Here is a 15,441-nt window from a genome sequence, read left to right on the forward strand (position 1 = left end):
GATGGAACTTGACCCCTAGCTCCTAGTAACCCCTCCATGACTTGTTTCTGCCTCACCATGCATTGCCAAAATTTCCCAAAAGTTGCACACTGGGATAGCTACCCTTGGTGCACCACACTGTGTACTGACTAAAGCATTCCTGGTGAGTCCATGTAGTGCTGACACCAGGAGCCAATCGTGCATGCACATGAGGGATATACTAACTGCAGCAGCTTTACACTGACCTAACTTGCGTTGACCAAAGTTTGTAGTGTAGACATGGCCTATCCGTTTCTCCTCTTGATATTTTAATTCATAAGTTATGTGCAGAAATAGCTGCCTTTTCCATTTAATTCACGAGTTATGTGCACAGAGAGATAGCTGCCTTTTCCTAAATTTGAAGTCTGTGCATTATTTCCATATAAAATAGATGTTCAACTCATAGATCATTTTCCTCAAAAAAAAATTGTTTACAGGATTATTCCACCAAATCTTAATGCAGGTCTGTATAATATTGGGTACCTGAGATCAACTAGACTAAAGTAATTCACACTTTTAGTTTCATAGAAGTGGCTAAAAGATCCATGTATTAGGATAGCAGTCAGTGACTGCTGTTATGACAGTATGCCTATGTACGCTTACTAGGGAGTTAAGCACTTTGCAGCTTGCAGGTATGGTTCTCAACCCCCATTTTATTAGCTCTATCGCTGGTATCACAGATGGTCCTTGCACAGCCAGCCCCCACTGATGTACATTTTTGCATTCCACAACTTCCTGCCCCTCGGTGTAAGATCTAGAGTAACGACCAGGGTGCAGAGTGTTGCTAGTGTGACTACGCACAGTGTGAGTGGGTTCAACTGCTAGTTGGAAAAGACTTGAAAAAAATGGTTTATTTTATTTTGTTTGGTTTAGAGCAATATTATCAATGGCAACAGAAAAGTGAGAGACTGAGGATGGGGTACAGGTCTTAAGATTTAGCAAGGAAGAAGTTGCTTGAGATTTTGATGAGAGCAGCAGCTGTAGAGCAAAGAGGGCTGAGTCAGATTGGAGAGGATCCAGGAATGTAGTTGAGGTGAGGAAGTTAATACAGCAGTGGCAGACAGTTTGGAAGTGAAGGGGAGGAGGGAGATGCAAAGATAGGTATTTATTTAGGAAAGTGGAAACTTGGATATATTTGTACTCAGGGGGGGTAGAACTTCAGGTAGAGTTTTGTCAATGTTAAGGCCATGGCTGCAGTGAAATCATATATGAAGATTAATCCTTTGTTTTTGCCATGTTCTGGGATATTTTACTCTTTTCTCTCAGCATCCTTAGCATCCTAGAAAACACAATAAGATGCCCTTCATACTGTGGCTAAAAACATGGAATATAGGGCCACAGAGAATGGTCTTCAGAAATGTCTGATGCTTTGATTCTCTGGTTTAGTCACTACCTATGGTATCCAAATTCATTTTCAACATGAGGAACAAGGCTTTAATTCAGCCCAAACACAGGCAGTACAAATACTTACAGGTATTTAATTTACAGTTAAGGCATGTGGAAGAAGTGCGGACCCTTGTGTATCTAATTAACTTATTTGACTGAAGACACGGAATGGGTACAGAAAAAGGTCAGTTCCAAAAATGTAGCAGAAAGAGCCTAGTTAAAGCAGGGTTAGCTATTTACATGATCAGTTTAGAGTCAGACTGCGAAGGTCTCTCATATGGACACGGAAAGGGAGGTGAAAGGGCGTGTGCAAGAATTTCAATTTGAATACATTTGGAGGGGCACATTACACACACAAATGAAAGGTTTGTGTGATACCCCACCGCCCCCAGGATGCCTTTGGTAGGGACATCCAGAAGCAAGGAGGCAGAAGCTCGCTCATGTCCCTGAAGCCCAGGGAGGGAGAAAGCAGCAAGGAGGCAGACTGCTGACTGAGCTTCTCCTTCTCCCTCCTCTCCCCTCCCACCTGCAGCCTGCTGTTTCTACTTCCCTTCTGCTGGAGTCCCAGTGCTGCTGCCTGCTTTGCAGACCTCCCACTGAGGTGAGTCAGGGGGTGGAGGCAGAGGCAACTCGGGGGAATTCCAGCAGGAAAGAAGAAGCAGACACACACAGAGATTTGGGAGAGGGGCATGCCCCTGATTGCTCGCCCTCCCCCCCTTTTCCACACGCCTGGTTAGGAGTGCAAAAAGGGACACACCAACACCCTGCTCATCCCCCTCATCATTCATCCCAAGGGGCATACTTCAGTCCCAAAATGAGAGAAGAGGTAGGCCGGCCAAGGCTGCACCAGGAAGCTTTGAGTGAGACATGACCTCTTCTCTGAGCTCCCTATGGAGCAGGGTAGTTTCTTGTCACTTAAATAGTGAACAGTGCCTATGCTGCACAATCTAGACTGTGAATAGGGCTTCTCCGAGTTCGTGTGTGAGAGTTTCAGGCCATTGGTTGTCACTAGCTGGAGGTTCTTTACCCTTGATTTTAATGGCCTTTCTGAACATACTTTTTTTTCTCCAAAATTTTTTTTGCCTGTTAAGTGTTTGAGAGATCTCACTGTAGTTACAAACAAACAAACGAATTATAAGAATGTATTCATTCCCTATCATGCAGAGTGCAAAAATAACCTCAAATGTAAGGTTGAACTTTTGAAGGTGATGTTTATTTCAAGTTAGGTAGTAAATTTGTTATAATCTGTGTTTTTGAGACTATTGCCCCAACTCCATTTAGCTGGCTAGCCAGAGAGGTCTCTCTCAGACTCTCTCAGCTGAAGTAGGACATAGCCAGCTTTGTCTATTAGGTTACTGGGGGCCTTGAGAAATCAAGAGGTACAGTACTGGACAGATATGCCATCAGCCATCATATCTTAAACTGCCATCGTGCAGTAATCTTGTTCAAGTAGCCATGTGTATCTCCTAATAGAAAGTGTCATTGCACTGCTTGACACCAGAGAGTTCCCAATTATGGGAACTGCAATGAGACCCTTTAGGGCAATAGCTGTCTACATTTTTACCTTATAAATTAGGGCAACATGAATTCACATCAGCTCACTCATCACTGTACTGTAAAGGACTATGTTTTTGGGTTTTTTTTTGTAGTATAACCTTCATTAAAAAGGTCTCTTTAGGGAAATGTTGAGAGAATTGGGATCAAGGGAGTCTGTAAAATATTTCAATCACTAAGTAGAAGTTATGAGGGATGTTAACAATTGAATTGACAAATGACTGCATGAAGCAGAACATTATATGACCCACATAATAGGGATTCTTGAGAACTCGGGATTTTCTTTCTTGATAGGATCAAGGTAAAAAGATTGCATGAAGCTTTATTTTCTGACTTGCATTTATAGATTATACTATGTATCCACAAATTGCAATAAAACATGTTGCAGGGAAAAAAATGATATTTCACCTGGGGACCTTTATAATTTAAATCACAAATTCATTTTAAGTGCACTAACACTCTTCATAGATTCCAAGGCCAGAAAAGAACATTGTGATTATCTACTCTGACCAACTGTATAACATAGGCCCTAGAAGCTCCCCACAATAATTCTTAGAGCATAACTTTTAGAAAAAGATTTTAAAATGGTCAGTGATGGAGAATCCCCCATGACCTTAAATAAATTTGTTCCAATGGTTAATTGCTCTCCCCATTAAAAATGCACACCTTATTTCCAGTCTGAATTTGTCTCACTTCAGCTTCCAGTCATTGGACTCTGCTAGATTAAGAGCCCGTCATTAAACATTTGATCCCCATGTAGATCTTTATAGAATGTAATCAACTAACCCCTTATGTGATAGTTTGAGGTTCACCCTAATCAGTAAGGGATTCAATCAACACCTGCCTTGCAACTCTGGGTGCCTTAAATGCTACGGTGCAGTGTCTCAGCCTTGGCACCAGCAGCCCAGCTACTCTTGGCAGGGGGGGACCTCAACAACCATTCCAGACCCAAGTTCTCCCAAAAAGTGTTCCTCTGCAATGCTCAGACCCCCTCACTGTATCACGCACAAAACCTTCTCAAATTTGCTGCTCCTTTAGTGACAGTACAAGAGCAGCCTGATACTGTAGCTCAACTGGGGTTACCACACCCTCCTCTTAAAATGCATAGCGCTGAGTGGGTTTTTAGCAAATGTAGAACAGGTTTATTAACAACAGAACATAGGTTTAAGTGATACCAAGTAGAAGGAATAAGAATAGAAATGGTTATAAACAAACAAAAGTAACAATATGCTTCTAAGACTAAAATCTAACTTAAACTAGAGTTTTTTGTTCAAAATAGTGTTCTCACCACAGCCATTCTTCCGCATGGCTGGCCAGTCTTTAGCCAGGATCCAACACAGAGTCAAAAGTGCTTAGTTTCTTTGTCTTCTCACATGAAGGATGATCAAAATGGCTTTTTGCCTTTGCTTACATCTTCCCAAAGTTCACTGACCTGCTTCCTGGGGGTGCAGTCTCCATCCCTCTCGAGATTGTTAAGTGGTCATCATCCCCCACCTGACTGTCTGATGGCTTTGTTTACCTTGCTTATAAATATGCTTTTCATTGTTTTAGGTCACCCCTTGCTTAATTTACATGGAAGTTATAGTCACACCTATGAACTAACATTCCTTTGCCTAAATTCAGCTGGGCTTAGGCGCTGTCTGCCTAACACATTTGAGGAACATATTTCCAGCACATCTGTAAAGTTTTTTTGCATGTTGACCACACATACATCACACAAGATTATGAATGATCAGTGAGTTAAGAGTTTTCCAATGATATATTACAAGCCCCCTTTTAAATCAATATCAAGACAACAGTACATGGGGTACACAGAGCTGGTCAGGCCAACTGAAACTCACTGCTACATACTCAGAAGTTCCTTGTCTTCTACCACTGGGTCACTCTTTAACCTCCTCTTTGTTAAGCTAAGTAGATTAAGCTTCTTGAGTCTATACTATAATGCATGTTTTCTAATCCTTTAATCATTCTCGTCATGGCTCTTCTCTGAACCCTCTCCAATTTATCATCCTTCGTGAAGTGCAGGCTTCAGAACTGCACACAGTATTCCAACAGCCACCATACCAATGTAAATACAGAGGTTAAATAACCGCTCTACTCCTACTCATGATTCCCCTGTTTATGCATCCCAGGATCACATTAGCTGTTTTGGCCACAGATCACACCGGGAGCTCACGTTCAGCTGATTAAAACCATAAGAATGGTCCAGTGTGGCCAATGGTCCATCAAGCCCACTACCCTGTCTCCGACAATGGCCAATACCAGATGCTTCAAAGAGAATGAACAAAACAGGGCAATCAATTGATCCACCTCCTGTCATCCAGTCCCAGTATCTGGCAAACAAAAGCTTAGACACACCCAGAGCATGGGATTGCATCCATGATCATCTTAGCTAATAATCACTGATGGACCTTATTGGAGGCCCAATACAATTTGAGTTGCTTGATCACTGTCCTACAGGCCTAGCATAGCTTCAGTTGCTTGCTTGGGTATTCTGACCCCTGTACCAAGACATCTTCCAGTTGGCAGAGATAAATAGGACTACTGAATAACCTTACAGATGTCTCAGTTTCTGCATATCACGGCACATAAGAAGACAAAATACAGATATCAGATGCTTGCAGCTGCATATAGATAACAGTGATGGGAACAAGTTCTCCTTGAATGTCTGTTTTATTGCCCAGGGGAATACTTTTACTCTGCCCCTCCTATCACCAGATGTTGTTTTGACAACCCCAATTATCATGGTGAAAATGGAATGTAGTTAAGGGTGGAAACCCAATGTAGGTAATTAGCATATATGATCATGAGAGAGATAATTAGGTGAAGGTTGTTTATGGAAGGGTATAAGAAGTCACCACTTAGGTGTTGATGGAGCGCCTCCCCCTTTGTCTGACTCCATGGGAGGTGCTGCCGGTTGGACCAGAGGATCTACTGACTCCTTGGTGGGGCCCCTGAAGAAAGCCATTCCTGGATACAGCCTTCTGAGTGACTGCTTAGCTCTCCAGGCTTAGTGAGTATGATATATTGTAGTTAATTTTAGGCTTTGTATCTAACTAGTAGATTTATAGAAAACTTGCACATTAAACGTTATTGATCTGCAAATGGGGCGTACTGTGTCTCACTGGTATCCACACTGATCACAAAGTGTCCAGTATCAACAGACCTTTCTTTTTTGGATCCCATTACAGTTTTGGCCTTCACAATGTCGTCTGGCAATAGGTTCCACATGTTGACTGTGCGTTGTATGAATTAGTACTTACTTGTGTTTGTTTTAAAGCTACTACCTATTAATTTCATTGGATTACCCTTGTTCTTGTGTTATGTGAAGGGGTAAACACTTCCTTATTAACTTTCTCCACAATATTCATGATTTTATAAACCTCGAGCATGTCCCCCCCCTTAATCATTTATTTTCCAAGCTGAAAAGTCCCAGTCTTTTTAATCTCTCCTTATATGAAAGCTGTTCCATACCCTTAATCATTTTTTGTTTTGCCTCTCTGTACCTTTTCCATTTCTAATTTAACTTTTTTGAAATGCGGCAACCAGAACTGCAACCAGTATTTAATATGTGGGTATACCATAGGTTACTCTTATCATCTATCCCTTTCCTCATGGTTCCTAACATTCTGTTAGCTTTTTAGATTGCTGTTGCACATTAAGCAGATGTTTTCAGAGAATTATCCATAATGACCCCAAGATTTCTTTCTTGGGTGGTAACAGCTAATTTAGACCCCAACATTTTGTATACATTGAATTTCATCTGCCAATTTGTTGCCCAGTTTTGTGAGATCCCTTTGTCAATCTTCCCAGTCTGTTTTGGACTTAACTATCTCAAGTAATTTTGAATTAGCTGCAAACTTTGCCACCTCACTGCATTCCCCTTTTTCCAGATCATTTATGAATGTATTGAACAACACTGGTCCCAGTACAGATCCCTGATGGACCCCACTATTTACCTCTGAAATCTGACCATTTATTCCTAAACATTGTTTTCTATCTTTTAACCATTAACTGATCCATGAGAGGACCTTCCCTCTTAAGCAAACTAAGCAGTCATGGGATTTTGGTGAGGGACCTTGTCAAAGGCTTTAGGAAAGTCTAAGTACATTATATCAACTGGATCAACCTTGTCCACATGTTTGTTGACCCCCCTCAAATAATTCTAATAGAGTGGGGAGGCATGATTTCCCTTTACAAAAGACGTGTTGACTCTTTCCCAACATATCATGTTCATCTAAATGTCTGGTAATTCTATTCTTTATTATAGTTTCAACCAATTTACCTGGTACTGAAGTTAGGCTTACTGGCCTGTAATTGCCAGGATCCCCTCTAGCGCCTTTTTTTTAAAAAAAAATTGGATCCCATTAGCTATCCTCCAGTCATCTGGTAAAGAAGCTGATTTAAGTTACATAGTACAGTTAGTAGTTATCCACCATAATCCCCAAATTCTTTTTGGTCAGTGCTTCCCAGATAGAGTGCCCCGTCCTGTAAGTATGGCTGTATTCTTTGTTCTTTTTATTTTCTTTATGACATCTAAGCTTGTTTTCCTTTCATATGCATTTTCTAGTCTGATTTTCAGAGAGGCTGAACACAGACAACTCCTGTTAAAGTCAGTGGGTACAACAGCTGCTCAACACCTATTTAAAAAAAAGTGACCTGATCCTTTTCAAAGGAACAGATAAATAATACAATAATACACTTATAAGCGTAATACCTTTCTACAGAGAGTAATGTTTGGCCAGATTTACTGCATGACAGAAAATGGAGAACAAAAAGACTATCCAAAACTGATCTTTCCATTGACTTCAGTGAGCTATAGATGTGAGCCATAAACAAATATAGAATGTTAGGATTCAATAGAGAATTATATGGAGGAGAAAGGGAATACTTAAAGCCAAATACAAGAATCCATTTATTTTTATTCAGTTATACGCACTGTACCACAGACAAAAATCAAAAGAAAACGAGAGCATATAAAAGCTGTAGCTATTATCACATTGCTGCTACCTGCTGAACAGTAGTGCTATTTGAAAAATGAGGGAGAAAAATTTCACAAAAATAATCAAGGATTTCAAAACAATTTTTTAAACTTCTCCCTTCCCTCTTTATCCCACCTTTTTCTTCTCTTTTCCCCATTTTGCCACTGGAAAGGGGACAAAAAGGAAAAAAGTGGGAGAGAGATTAAGAGAAACAGTGGGGGAGTAACAACAAAAAGAATGAAAACCAACTGTTAGTTTGGAGTTTTTTAACCAAAACAAAACTGGAAAGTTTCTAGAAAGTTTACAAAATGTTTCTTTTTCAAAACAAGACTACTTTTCAACAAAAAATTGCATTAAAATTTTTTCAACCAGCTCTACCAACTAGTTAATTTATTGCATGTTGGACTATCACAGAGTTTATTTTGCGCAGTGGCAGTATCATAGCCGATGATGTTTATCCGAGGCGTGATTATTGCTAGTTGAAAACTTTCTACTATGTTAGAGCCTAGGAATTCCTGTCAAGAATCAGGGTCCCATTGTCATAGGCACAGTCCAAACAAGTAAGAAAGAAGGGCTTGTCCCAGAGAGTTTACAAACCAAGGCCCCTATCCAGCTTGTAGTTATCTTTTGTCACTGTGGGTAGATCCTTGAAGTCAATAGGGAGTACTCAGCACACACAAAATATGTATACAAGTTTTTGAAGGATCAGGGCCCAGTGGATTTGATCTATTTCTCTAAGTTAATATGAACAATAAAACAAAAATGAAACAGAACTCCTTTTGGGAGTTTTTTCTCCAATAATGTCCAATAAATGCTGGTCTATAAATTTTGTATCTGATATCAACAGTAGCATCTGTGGGATGCGTATATTCAATAAAGTTCCAGGTTTCTAAAATCAGTCATTCTTACTCTCAAAAAGGTAGTTATTCGGGTTTCAATACAGCAAGCCACATTCTGAGCTCAAATACATCACTGTATATGGAGGAATTATTCCATTCAATCCAGCTGCAGTACTCTTAATTTACACTAGTGACACTGAGATCAGAATCTGACCCTGTATTTTCTTCTTCCTGATCCCAATAGGTTAATAACTTGCTGAGTGATGGAAAGTAAAAATTCTTCATTCCTGAATTTACCCAAACATAAAATGACAACATAATCACAGTAATAAGTATTACTACAAATTATGAGTAATGAGTGAGGAAAGAAAAATCTGTCATCCTTAGTTCATGGCTTATGATTATTTCATTCAGGGCACAATGAAAAAATCATGTTAACTAATAAATATTAGATTTAAAAGAGGGAGCCCACCTTAGATGCTTGTTTATGACACATACAGACCAATTCACCGTAATTATTGTGCTTGGATGAAGTGAATGCTAAATTTTCTACTGCAATATCTCCACCCCTTTGTTTTCCCAGAATTATTTTATTTACTATATAAAGCGCCCAATCTTGCTTCCATTGAGTTTTGTCATTAACTTCAATGCCCTCGGATGCATGAAGGGAACTTCTATTGACTTAAATGGGGATTATGGCCAAGATTCACAAAGGGACGTTATGTTTTGCAATGCTCGGCGTTACAATGCCCTTCTCCTATATGCTCTGTCACCCAAAGGAATTCACAGTCCTAAGTCCAACACGCAGGCTCCCCGAGCATTGTGTGGGGAGAGTTAGGTGCCTAAGAAAGGGAAGCAGAGCAAGCTGAGCAGGCAGCTGCACCAAATTAGCTAGGAGTGAAATGCAGAGGAAAGGGGAGAGGTTTAGGGCCCAGATCCTAAAAGGTACTTAGATGCCTAATTCCCTCTGATATAGGGCCTTAGGCACCTGACCTAGGCACATAGTATAAAAGATTAAATATTCATTGGGCAAGAGAAAGGAAAAAAAAAAAAAGAGATAATGACTCTAAAGCCCAGTGGTTATGGCACTTACCTGGTACACAGGAGACCTACATTCAAATCTTACTCCATATCAGGCAGAGCAGATATCTGAAAACAGGTCTCCCACATGCCAGGTGAGTGCTATTCTAGAGAACATATGTGCCACGCACCCACCCCCAATTTGCTGCTTGGCTTGTACTGAGCATGCTCAGTAACACTGCTTAAGCCAGCTGCCCTCACTCTGTCCCACCCATCAGCAGGCACGGGGTCATCTCAGCTGGGGACACAGGCACACGTGCCCAATGCCAGGTATCTTTTCTGCAGGTAAGGCATGCTCTGAGCATGTCTACCAGAGTGGGCCCCACAGGAGAGATATGTAAGTGACTTGTCTGAGAATCCCACTAAGATAAGGCATGAGTGAGGGCTCAGAGCAGCTTGTGAGCTCTGGGGCAGCATCAAGACTTTGCCTACTGATGAAAACTTAAGTGCCTGGTGGATTTTTGGTGCCTACAGAATTAGGCAGCAACTGGGTGGTGGTTTTGAGAAGATCAGTGATGCCTAAATGATTAATTTAGGCACCTAGAGAGGAAGTTAGACTCACAAAGGAACTTAAGCACCTAACTCTCTCTCGCTCCCACCCCTTCCAGGAAAATTTAACATGTATGTCTAATTCTGTTTACCTCAATGGATTTTCTGCTGCTCATGCCAGCAGTGAATTTGGTCCCTAGTCCTTAGCAGAGATAAATGGTCCTTGTAGCTCTGTTGATAAATCAATCAATGTCCTCCAAAAATCAAACCAAAAATTCCAAAAAACCTAGAGCAACTATGTGTCAATATACTTACTCTCTTAAATCTAACTAATTTTTGTTCTGTTAACAATGTTTTAATGAAATAGAACCCAGATAAAATATAATGGTATATTTCAAGTAACAATCAACCTGAGATTGTATTGAGGACTATAACGGTTGCCGCTTTGAGTTATTACTGTAACATGAATTTACTAATGCCAAATACAAAGAAAAAATATGAATTCATTAAAAAAAGTCATATTTTGTTCTTGAAATTTATCAAGTAATTTATCACAGAGTACTTCAGGTTACAAAGGTTAAGGAGTGCCACATGGTTGGCAGAAAGTAATCAGACCTGCTTCATTTCATGAGGGAAGAGTCTCTTTTTGTGGAGATAATTACTAATAAAATGGACATTTTAAAAAAGTAAATAGTTTTAAAAAATTAGGTACGTTTCTTGTCAGAATACAAAACATCCATTTTATACCTGGTCATTGTGCATTTATTGTGCATCATCTTCCATTATATTAACACAAGTATATGCAAAATTGCACTAAAGTCATCTGGAATAAACAGAGAAAAGGGAGACTAAGAGACAGAATGCATAGCAGGAGCTTTCAGGTGGGATTTTCAAAGGGGCTTAAGAGAGTTTGGCACCCGATTCCCATTCAAATGGAACTGGAGACCTAACTGGTTCCTTTTGAAGATGCCAGCTTCAACTTCCAATAGTATGTATGTACAAACAGGGATTCCTGGCTACAAAACCCCTAATGTCACCTACTAGCGTATTTGCAGCACAACGATTTTGAGCCAAATCTACACTTTACACATGTGGATGGCAAAATTGGGCCTTGAGGCCTAAATTTTCAGAAGTGACTATATTTTGGTTGCTGTAATTTTTAGGTGCCCAATGCAGGGTGGATAAAATCGATTTGGGATGAGGGAATAATTTTTTTAAAATTTAAATCAGATTTTTTTTGTGTTATTTAAACTAAGTTTTTCTTTAAAAAAAAAATAAACCTGTTTAATATCCTGGGACCAACATGGCTACAACAACACTTTATACAACATTAAGAGATTATACTAAATTTAGGCCTTAACGTATTTTATATTAAATTCAAATTTTAATTTTAAAGGACAAAGTGGGTGCAGTAATATCTTTTGGTGGACCAACTTCTGCTGGTGAAAAAGAAGAAGAGCTCTGTGTAAGCTCGAAAGCTTGTCTCTCTCGCCAAATGATGTTGGTCCAATAAAAGATATTATCTAACCCAGCTTGAATCCATGAGCCTATATCAAAAGCTTTTGAGTTAAAGGCTGCTTTTCTATATAAATAGACTCCAGGAAAAAACATTTAACTTATGAAGTCAAGCTTTATAAGTTCTGTATTCAGGACTTGATTCTGTGGGGGGACCCAGGGACTGTGCTACTGGGTACAAGAGGCTGGCAAAGTCATCACTGGCACTGGGAACATGCCTTTGACGCCTGAAGACAGCATCTATCTCATCAGGATCATCCACTGAGCCTATTCTCCTATTTTATAGCGTCTCTTTACCTGAGCTCTGATTGGCTCAGTTCTCAAATTATGAATATTTATGACTCCACCCACCATGGAAACACTATCCAGCTCACAGAAAAACATTGTTTATATAAACAAATCATTTAAGGCTGCTTTGTTTAATCAAAAGTAAATTTCACATGCTGTTGTGTGTTTTATTAAATTCCAGTTAACATCCTAACGCAGCTTAATACAAATCATGAGCAAAAAGTTAATTACCTAGTAAACAAACAATATATCATTTTCCATTTTCTAACATGCTAAAAATGTACAGTTAATAAGAATCTGAAAATATTAAGCTATATACTTTTTTAAATAAATGGTTATAGTTATAGTGTACCTTCCTAGGTAGCAAAAAAAGTGTACCAAAACTAGTGTAAAGACTATTTAGTTATAACCATTAAAACATTTGTTTATATCCTAAATGAGAATGCACCTTTCTTTAGAAAATAAAGTAAAAAAGGAAAAGTTGATTAAAATGTATTTAAAATCGAGGTTTTCCACTTGACAATGTAAATCATCCTAGATTTAAGTTAATTCACTCTGGCCCAACTTGAAACATACTAAAGGGGCCCAGTTTTCAGAGGTATGGAGTGTCCCTCACCACCAAATGAATCCCCTCCCAAAGTTGGGTACACTGACTCTGGCACCCTCATCAAAAGCCCCTCTGAGGAGCCCAGGGTTTGCCATTTCTCACAACTCGACACTCCAGCCAGGTCACTAACAGTCCCTACCCCTTCTAAGGGAGTAAAAAGTCAAACAAACAAAACTTTTAATAGTTTATACAGCGTCTTCAGCCCAATCTTGGGCTCAGTAGTCCTTACTCTTTTATATCAGGAAGGCTTTTACATCTCTTTTCCTTGTAGCAGGTAGGGGAACACAGGCCCTCCCCTTCCTCTGGATTCCAACCCAGGGATCCTGTACTAAGTAGCTATGGTCTGCTTCTTCTGCCTAACTGCTGCTTCTTACCTTCATCAGTCTCCCAGCTCCTTTCCTAAAACCACCAAAGTCTAGTACTTTGTCTCTGGAGGTGCCAGCCCCTTGAGCTGCTTCCTGCTAATTTGCAGCTGATTGCAGAGTCCTCCTCAGGCTCCCTGGCCACCTCCCTCTGCCTGGTCTTATCCCAGCTGTTGATGGTCCTGTCATTTGCCCTCCATGAGGAAGTATCTATTCTGTCTCTATACCTCTTAGTGGCTGTGGCCGGATGGGGTAAGTGTAAATCTTCTGTAAATCAGGTCCCTTTCAGGTGTGTCAAATTGGGTGCTATGATGTGGTGTATAAATCCCACTCTACCCCAGCCACTAAGGGGTTAAGCAACAGCATAGGTATCTCCCCAACTCTAGTTAATTAATTGACCAGGGACAGTTGAGATAAGAAGCTGCAGTCCAGGCAGAAAGGGATGGTTGCTAGTGAGGTTGAGGACTACCCTTCAGGCACAGCCAACAGGCAGCAAGGAATAGTCTACACTAGCAACTTAGGTCCTTATAACTATATTGCTCAGGCACGTGGAAAATCCAGCACTACCTTGACAGGAGGGCTTCTGCCGTCAACCTAGGTACCTCCAGTCAGCATAGGTAATGTCTTCACTGTAGCACTAGAGAGGCACAGCTGCAATTCAAAGTCACCAAAGGAGTAGGACACCAAAGTTCCTGAAGGACTGGAGAGAGACTGCTAGAAGAAACCACAATCGCCTAAGCAACTTCCCCTTCTCAACAAGATAAAGAAACTGGACTCCTTAGGATCCTGCTACCAGTCCCAGAAGGAGTGCAGCATAAGGATTGGAGGATCATAGGAGATGAGCCAAAAGTTTAAGAGAGCAAGTGCTCTTGAAGGGCCAGTATACTTGGGGCCCCAAGACAGGGGGGAGGGCTGAGGACCCTCATATGTGGTACCAACAATGGGATTCTGTTTGGCTGCAGCACAGACTCATTGGTCCAGTAGAAACAGCTGAAGGCCCTAACGTGGAGACGATTCTGTGGCTACTAGCTCAATAAGAGGCCATGAACTCTGAGCAACAGGCAGTTGCTAGGGAACAGGAACAACAGATGCAAATCCTTATACTGCCACTGCTCCAGGCACAACAATGCCAGCAGGAGGTGCAGGTCACGCCACGACAGCCAGGAGAAGGCACAAGTAGCAGGTTGACAGCTGCTAGACAACTATTGCTAAGATCATCCAACACCTCTGACCACACAAGGCAGCCCAAATCCTACGACGGGGCAAGGGACATCAAGCTGATTCACAACCTCCCAATTGACCTAGATAAGTCTGGAGAAGGCAGAGGGTCATATCAGGAGAGATTCCCATATTTGGACTGAAATTATGGGCCAACCCCACTGTGTCTAGTTCTACTCAGACATCAGAGCCCAGCAGTGGCAGCTAGGGACCTTAATCCAGGCAGCAGCAGGGAACCCACAGCACGAGTAGCCAAGCCTTATAATGGCATATGGCCAGGGGGCCCACATTGACCAAAAGGGGATCCAGAAGCTTTTCTAGAAATGTTTGAGCACCTTGCCATCTGCACCCACTGGGACCCAGAGTCTTGGGCCAGCTGCCTGGCAAGCATCCTGATAGAAGTGAAAGCAACCTAGAGGGCTTTAGAATGGCAAGCAGCCCTCAGCTACCTGAGCATGAAGGTGACCATAGTGGACTAGCATAAGTGAGCAGATGTACTGGCACTGGCTTAAAAAAGAAAAAAGTGTGGCTTGGGCAGGTGACCTCAGGCATTGACCCAAAGGCATAAAGGCCTCTCTGATGGAGGCAGATGAGACCTGAAGCTCAGTAGGGCCTGCAGGTAGCAGAATCAGTGGTCTTGGAACATTTCTTTCAAGTTCTCCCAGTCACATCACAGGAGTGAGTACAGAGGCATTGATCCAAGATCCTAAATGACCCTAATACGACTGGCATAAAACTATTGGGAGGCAGAGAGTACCCACTCCCAGCACCGATGGGGGGAGACCCGTACTCTATATCCTGCTGAAGGAACATGCACAGTAACAGGCAGTTTTACCATGGGATGGCAGGGTCAATTCTCCCTCAGGAGGAGCTGAGACTCATCGCAACCCTTGCCAAAGTCACCCAACCCCTTCAGCCATCCCTTGGAGTCTGTATCCTGGGGGAGATGGGGTGGGTACTAAAGTGACTCGCTTTCCACTCAGCTGACCTAGACAAGCCCTGAGAAAGTAGTCTGCTTCTGGTATGATAAGGAGGGACATATCAGGAAAGACTGCCCACATATGGACTGTAATTATGGGCCAACACTGCTGCTTCTAGTTCTA

The 15,441-nt window shown here is 41.3% G+C and overlaps 1 protein-coding gene and 1 non-coding gene across 2 annotated transcripts in view; one reads left to right on the forward strand and one right to left on the reverse strand.

Annotated features, from left to right (window-relative positions):
- SHANK2 (SH3 and multiple ankyrin repeat domains 2) overlaps positions 1 to 15,441 on the reverse strand; it is a 621,534-nt gene that overhangs the window by 574,942 nt on the left and 31,151 nt on the right. The gene's annotated exons all lie outside the window — the stretch shown is intronic.
- Positions 8,359 to 8,474, forward strand: LOC137159744 (U4 spliceosomal RNA). The gene has a single exon (XR_010921728.1). It is a non-coding gene; the product is annotated as a U4 spliceosomal RNA (small nuclear RNA).

The sequence above is a fragment of the Emydura macquarii genome, unplaced genomic scaffold (genome assembly GCF_026122565.2).
Source record: "Emydura macquarii macquarii isolate MOO-44397 ecotype Brisbane River unplaced genomic scaffold, CSIRO-AGI_Emac_v2 contig_1876, whole genome shotgun sequence".
NCBI lineage: Eukaryota > Metazoa > Chordata > Testudines > Chelidae > Emydura > Emydura macquarii.